Genomic DNA, 7,975 nt, shown 5'->3' on the forward strand with positions numbered 1-7,975 from the left:
TAATTATTTTCATTATGTAATTGGCATGATACAATTTTACCTGACTGATAATAAATTGTTATATTTGATTTATTCTGCATTATTCTTAATTCATTATTACTAGTAGATTAAAGCGAAGGTATTACCTCAAATCTGTGTTCAGGATTGTTCATACGAAAGGTTTAATGGGGCACATCAATTGAGTCCATTTCGATTTCTGACTATCACTGTCTTAAATAAGTTGCAGTTTTCGTAAATATATAAAAACTATGCTTTTTGTACGAGTAAGCAGGGCGCGACCGACTTAAAGGTAGATATTTACCCTGCATCCAATGTTTAAGATCAGACTGACGAGTTTGTGTCCGAGAAGAGCATTCAATCGGCCGAAATGTTACTTCTAAAGCAATACCGGGTCTGCAATAAACGAATAATTTAAAGTATGGGATTTTCAGAATACTCAAATATCAAAATTAATAAACAATCGATAACTGTGATCAGCCTTTGATAGAAATATTGCCTAAATTTAATGATCACGTGAAATTGGAGTCAGATTAAACATGGAGCTAGACTAAAATTCAAACTAAATCCTGATAAATTCAGAAGCGCAAATAAAAGACCGAATACGCATTAAACCTTCGACCAGAAAACCAAACAGATGAAGCCTCGGCCACCTGAGCCTGGCCAAATACGAATCGTCCGTGATTTGCTCATATAAGAAATCTGCTCTTTTAGTTGAAGCGCCCAGGGGAATCACTGAAAGGGACACCGCTGTTCGCGCCGTACCGCCAACAAGAACAGCTTTCCGCCACACAGCAGATGAATGGCTTTGTGGACTATAACAGCTTTTCATACAACCACTCGGCTCCGAAGCAAAAATCTAATGCGTGGATGCACCTGTTGCCTATTTTTACCTGTATGCACGGGGAGTGGCTCAGGTATGCAAAATCCACTAGCCAATTTTCATTGGCATGTTCTCTTAAACTCAGAGATGATTGGCCTCCCAAGTGAGACCCCATATGTCATTCGACATAACTCATAGTGACCGACAGATAGGGAACAGAATTGATAGCATTGTCCGGTGGACATTCAATTCTGTTACACTATTGCCAGCATTGTTTACTCTACCTTGATAACAGAGTTTGACGGTAACAGAATTGACAATTCTATCTTATTTTGGCCAAAAACTACACTTGCTAGCATAAATGTTAAGAGCACGTGGCACTAATGAAATCATGATTAAAATACCTTTAAATAACTCAATTTGTGATCAGTAATAAATTTAGTTTTTCTTTTGATATTGTGGTAACAGTGTTGACGTTCTTCAAAATAAATCTTGGTATAAGAACTCTTTAGATTAAAATATTTTCTCAGAGTGAACACACACATTTCAGTGCTTCAGATTTTATCAGTGAGGGAAAGTGTCATCATTTCCTGTATCTTACATAGCTGTGGGAGATAATTCCACCAATGTAAAGGCAAAATATGGTATGGTAACAGAGTTGATGCATGGACACACATTTTTGTAAGATAAAAGTCTTTTTAAAACAATTTAATTTAAATTTATAGTGGCAGTGTTCGGGAAGGAAGGGTCCAGGTAAGAGGCGGAATCCGTCGGCCGCACGTGCTCCCCATCTCGGTCCAGGGGCGGGGAGCGGCGGTTTGTTTTAGCTCTGCTTGGTCCTCTGTGTCCCACGGCGCTGGCGGGGATAAACGGCCGGCATCCTGGCCCGTCAGCCATAATACGGGTGCGTATCTCGTCTGATATCTAGGTGAAAGAGTCTCTATGTGCTGAGAATTAACTGAATTCTGTGACGTGAGGTGGCTAGCAGACGGTCGGTTTAGCCAGTCTGTCTCCTTCCTGACCTGGGCCCCAGTTAGTCAAGTACAAACTCTAAGACTATGAGCCATATTTCTAGAGAGAAGAGCGGCACCATCCCAGGAGGGATGAAGACCATCCCCAAAAACTCTTCCAATTGTCTATGAAACCTATGTTATTCTGCGGGCACCACTTAGACATCCAGCCATTGAGTAACGACAGTCTGCTATGTATCTCGTCACCCCGGTAAGCAGGGAGGGGACCAGAGCATATTACAGTCTCTGACATCATACTTGCAAGTTCACACACCTCTTTAATGATATTTTTAGTGCTCTCCGACTGGCGAAGTCGAACATCATTAGCACAGACGTTATTAACAATCTTACTGAATTGACATTTAGCATTAGTCAGCACTTTTTAAATTTGCCAAGATGTAAGGCGCTCTGGCTCCCGGTAAACATCAATTATAATAGCTCATGCATTAATACTGTCAATGAATGTGTTTTTTAGAAAGGAATTTTACATTCTGTGTTCATCTCTGGTGGCATCCCCTCAGCGTTTTGGTATACCCATCGAAGCCTTATTTTATTATTTTATTTTTCGCGTCGAGTCGTGTTCTTTTTTCTGTTATTTAACGAAGTAAATATCAGATAAAAAGGAGTCCCAAAAATAGAAATATCTGTTCATTGTCCATATCGCTTTTTACGTTACACTTGCGTTACCAAGGCGACTGACGCATTTGTATTACATTCCAAAGAACTCTTTTTTAATATACCAAGAGACCTTTTTTTCATTCTTTTTTTCATCTGATCCTTGGAATTCTTTTTTTTTTTTTTTTTTTTTTTTTTTTAGTTTGTGGTTAAAAAGATGGTTTAATTATAAGAATAACCATGTGAACAAAAAAAAAAATGCCTACACTATATAAACTCTATCATTTTTATTAAACCATCTGAGAGACTATCAGCAACTCTTGCAAATCAGCCATCACTTCATCAATGCCATGTTCTAATTCCTTTTCCATATCTTCTGCAGTTGGATCCAGCAAAAAATAGTGACAAAGTAGCCAGTGTAAGGTGAAATTACAGAATGCTCAAGAATAAAAATGAAACAAACTAGATTAAATTGTAGTGCAGACTTCGAGCTTTAATTTAAGGAGTTGAGCAAATATAACATATATAACATAAAATGCTTAGGCATTACAGCCATTTTTATAAACAGTACCCGCATTTTTAGGGGCTCAAATCTAATTGGACAAATAAATATAATAATTAATAAAATGTTTATTTTTAATAATTTTGTTGAGAATCCTTGGCAGGCAATGACTGCCTTGAGTCTGGAACTCATGGACATCTCCAGAGACTGGGTTTCCTCCTTTGTGATGCTTTGCCAGGCCTGTACTGCAGCTGGCTTCAGTTGTTGTGTGTTTGTGGGTCTTTCTGCCTTTGGTTTTGTCTTCAGCAAGTTAAATGCTGCTCAATCATGTTGAGATCAGGAAATAAACCACTTTTTACCTTCATAAACTCCTGAGTTGCTTAAGCTGTATGTTTAAGGTCATTGTTCATTTGTACTGAAGCGCTGCCCAATCAGCTTTGCTCAATTTGACTGAATCTGGGCAGACAGTAATTCCCTATACATGTCAGAATTCATCCAGCTGCTTCTGTCTTCTGTCTCATCATCACTAAACACCAGTAACCCCATGCCATCACACTGCCCTACCATGTTTCACATGGATGATGTTGTATACTTTGGATCATGAGCTGTTCCAAGTCTTGTTTTTGAAGCCAAGCAATCATCTGTTTCAATTGCATGAAGAAATCCTTTGACCGCATGATGTGGGTTCACAGCAACAGCTTCCAAATGCAAAGGGCACACTTAGAATCAACTCCAGACCTTTTACCTTAATTGATGTAGAAATAATTATTTCTTATGAATCCACCTTTTAATATAGAAACCCATCACTGTCCAGTCAAACACGACATGACATTAAATATCTTAGACTGAACACTAGATATGCTTTCAACATTTAGAGCATATTCACAAACTTGTAAAGCAACTTTTTAGTAAGTTCAGCAGCATTTCCTGAATGAATAACAAAGCAGATGAAAGTTAAATGACTGTCATTCTTCTCATTCTCACATCTCTTCCTGGTAGAAACACAACACTTCAGAGGAAGAAACAGATGCACAAACATTGAGGTGAGTGTTTCATCTTTCTCTGGAGTTTAGATGACTGTCATTCTTCTCATTCTCACATCTCTTCCTGGTAGAAATGAAAACAATTTCAGGGCTGCTGTTCAACACAACAGTTTAGAAGAAGAAAAAGACAGACACTGAGGTGAGTGTTTCATCTTTCTCTGGTTGTTTTCATATACAGTATATTTCATCTTATGATGTGTCATTAGTAACTTTGTGCTTCTTTAATGCTGTGCTAAAGATGTTTTAATGATTTTATTTAAAGTGCTTGCATGTCAAGTGTCATGTCTTTGTAAGCGAATCACAGAATGCTGCACATTCTGATACTGTTGTCACATAGTGTGAAATCAGTGTGTTTCTTATTCTACCATTACTGTGTATGTGATTCTCAAACAGTATTAATAATGTGCTCCTAACTCTTTGAGAAACTATCACTCAGCATCAGCAGACAATTTTGATGAAATATTTATCTATATGGAAAACTCTATAACAATCAATGAACTCAATCAACGCAAAGTCAGCAGCATTTCTACTTTATCAACACTCTTTTACTTTAGTTCACTGTACAGTAAGTGTTACAGAAGTAAGTTACAGACATACAAGTCCCACTGCTAAAGGCGTTTATAAATCCATATATTTTGTTTACTTCTGAATTTAGATCTTGGAAAAGAAGGGCTGAATATCTGTATACCATAATGATTTATAATGAATTTACACATAACTTGCACTTTCAAGCATGTGCTAAAAACATCTGAATCTTAGAGACATTTATCTGAAGTAAAGTAACCCTGAAACATGTTTCAGAGGCATAAAGCTGCTTTCAGGAACCCCCTCCAGCTGTAAACAGAGTTTCAGCACAGACTCAAATGGGTTTCATTTGTTTCCTTTAGGAATGTTAAACTGGTTCTGAAAATGAACATACATATCAAACATATGTCCTCGATTGAGGACATTGGGACTCAATTTCTTTAAAAAAAATGATAAGGCATGAATGAACATGCACTGGTAAAAACATAAGATTTTTTAAATCACCATTACATTTTTAGTTTTCAAGATTTTTAATTTTTTTTACCAAGCTTTGTATAAAGATGATTCTCAACTATGTTATAACAGAATGATTCGCTATACCATTTTTCTTTCTGCAAAATGTGTGTAAAATAGCCATAAGCAGGGTTTCTCATTATATACAATGCATCTATAAACTAAATCTAATTAGCATATTAATGTGTTTTTGGGGCAACATGTAATGAAAAAAGAAGTGTAATGATGGGAGTAATAATTGACAAGATTTTCATAATAATACCTAATATTTCATAGAATATTGAAATATAATTTCTTTCCCTGTTCATTTGTTATGTCTCCCAAAATGCGTAATAAACATGCTTTTACTCATATGAGGACATGTATGAAATCACATACAGAACGTCATATTTTGATTTGAAACCCCATAACATTTTCTTGAGATGTTGATTTATTACACACAATTAAAAAATTAGACAGATTTAAATGATAATTACAAAATATTATCATATTTCTATAAGAGTGTCACTAAATTAATTTCAGACATTTTTGAAGACCAATGAGAGGGAGTGGTCATGGTGAAACATCCAAACATTTAGTATCTCTGAAAAGCCCTGAATGTGCTCTGTACAGGAGATCCAGACTTAATACTGTGGCATGTACAGCCTCAGAGAAATTGACTAAAATATAATGTCCTCATATGAGGACGCAGGGTCAACAACTTGTAAAAGTGCATATAGCATTATACGACCCTTTTAAAAAGACTTATGAGCAACTATTATTTCTATGCATAACTCCATATTACTCCACATTTGACTATCATGCTCTAATCACTCATTGTGTTCGTATTTTGAATAACTATTGAATAGCTTTTAGGATTATAAAGCCCTATCACACAAACAGAAAATTACCGGTAAATTGCCGTAAAGAGATCATGTGTGAACAAGACCTTTTCAAAAATGCCGATAAATTCGTTACGGCAATTTACCGGTATGAGAAGTTAAATTGCCGCAATCATTCTGTGTGTGAACGCAGAAGGAAAATTACCGGTATGAGCATGTATGAGTTCAGAACGTGATGACATAAGACGTCTATTCTGGGAAGTATTTACGTATTTACTCAACACGCTGTGTTTGAAGTCATTTTTATGCGATGCCTCTGGGCCAAAAGAAACAGCATGAATGTGAATGTTTGGCACAAAAATGAAAACATCAACAAAAACAATGATTGCGTTTAACCCTCCATGTTTACAAACACAACACTGGGAGGAGTAGCTGTTTAGACTAGGTCATTTCTGTTTTACATTTCTGTTTATTTTCTCTATCAAAGAATTTACCGGTAATTTAAAACCGATGTGTGAATGGTGCTTTTCAGGAAAAAAGACGGAATGCCGTTGCCTGTGTAAACAGCACAGTTTTGAATTTACCGTTCTGGTCATTTTACAGAAATTTACTGGTATCGCTGTGTGAAAGAGGCTATAGTCATGTTGTGTATGTATGAGTTAGAAAATTCATGCTTTAAACGTTTCTTCCAGTCATTTCTTTGTCAAATGCATCATGTTCTTGCTCTAGAAATCATGTCCTAAATTATACTCTGTAAGAGTGGGAAAATTCGGACCATGTGACTGATAAGATAACATTTTTGATTTATGAAATGTGAGGAGAAATATACAACACCTCAAGCTAAGATGTTATCTAACTGGTCAAGACAACATTTGGGATGTGTCCAAAAGCTGATTTAAAAATTTAGGACACCATTATTTCTTTTACTTTAGTTTCTTTACTTTCCGTTGAGAGTTTTCGTGTTTTGCCACGAAGCCGGTTTCTGTCTCTGAGGTCAACTCTGACTGCACCTGCTTCAAAACTTCAACCAGCAACTTGAATCCGCACTATTCATCAGCCAACGCCCAAGACTTCACGACTACTGAACTTCCAACCAGTCAGCAACCTCAGAAAACCCTCTTTTGACTACAACAAAGGGAACCCCTTTATACAGGCAACGCAAGTACGTCCAGATTCTAGCTGAACTGGTGAATTTAATATAAATTCTTAACCTCATTGAGTGGAAACTCATACTTGAGGGTTAATTAAGTGATTGATGGTTTGTTCGTCTATGGAATGCAAAGCGCCACATATTACTGTAAACTTGGGATTTTACATTTACATTCATCACTTAAGCTCATTCCCTTTTCCTGACTTTCTCTCTCCTGCAGCTTTGAGTGAATGTGTGAGGTGTGCTTTATGTGTTAGATTAGTTTTTTATGTCTTTAAGATTTATCTAATTAAAGCCTTATTTATATTGAAAGAAGTGTCTTGTGTTTTGTGCTTACAAGTTAATGTCTTAATCTGCCGATCTTGTTACTGTGCTTATTAATAGTGTTCTCACTATATTTTGGATTTTAACATCCATTGCAGATGTTATACAGCTCGCCCACTGAATCACTGGCTGACTCAGAATCACTGTTTTACTGCTGATCACTGTTCAAATTCCCTACAAAATCACAAATGATTCCCTTTGAGCTAAATTGACCTTGTTTTCCTTACACTTTCATGAGCTGTAAGCTCTAATCATCCAAATTAATACCAAAAACATTTTGTTTTGAAATGTTTTACTTTACATGTAATGAATCTAGAATATATGAAACTTTAACCTTTGACAGCATTTAACCTGATCACAGCATTTTGTTCATTTATCCTAACCAACAAACAAAGCTTTTTTTTTTCTTTCAGGGCTTTAGCTTTATATGCACACATAGCAGCATAAACAACAGACCAAGAGGATACACACATCATCGCATCACACACCTGCCAAGCGTCTGTGAACAAAGGAAAACAGAAATTAGAAAAGGAATAAAATAAATAGGGGCTACACTAAATATATTTCTCTTAATTAACAGATTACCAAAAAAACAACGGTGCACCAAGTAGTTTATAGGCCACTTTCTCTTTTGTGACACTCTTAATACATT

At 36.3% G+C, this 7,975-nt stretch overlaps 1 protein-coding gene across 2 annotated transcripts in view; it reads left to right on the forward strand.

The window, feature by feature from the left end:
* The first annotated feature begins 4,067 nt into the window (after positions 1–4,067).
* The window catches only part of LOC109057288, a 7,778-nt gene continuing 3,870 nt past the window's right edge, over positions 4,068–7,975 (forward strand). For both annotated transcript variants that reach the window (XM_019074510.2, XM_019074511.2), the window contains exon 1: positions 4,068–4,129. The gene's annotated coding sequence lies outside the window, so the exon portion shown is untranslated. The remainder of the gene's footprint in view (positions 4,130–7,975) is intronic.

Source organism: Cyprinus carpio, chromosome B4, assembly GCF_018340385.1.
Source record: "Cyprinus carpio isolate SPL01 chromosome B4, ASM1834038v1, whole genome shotgun sequence".
NCBI classification, from domain to species: domain Eukaryota; kingdom Metazoa; phylum Chordata; class Actinopteri; order Cypriniformes; family Cyprinidae; genus Cyprinus; species Cyprinus carpio.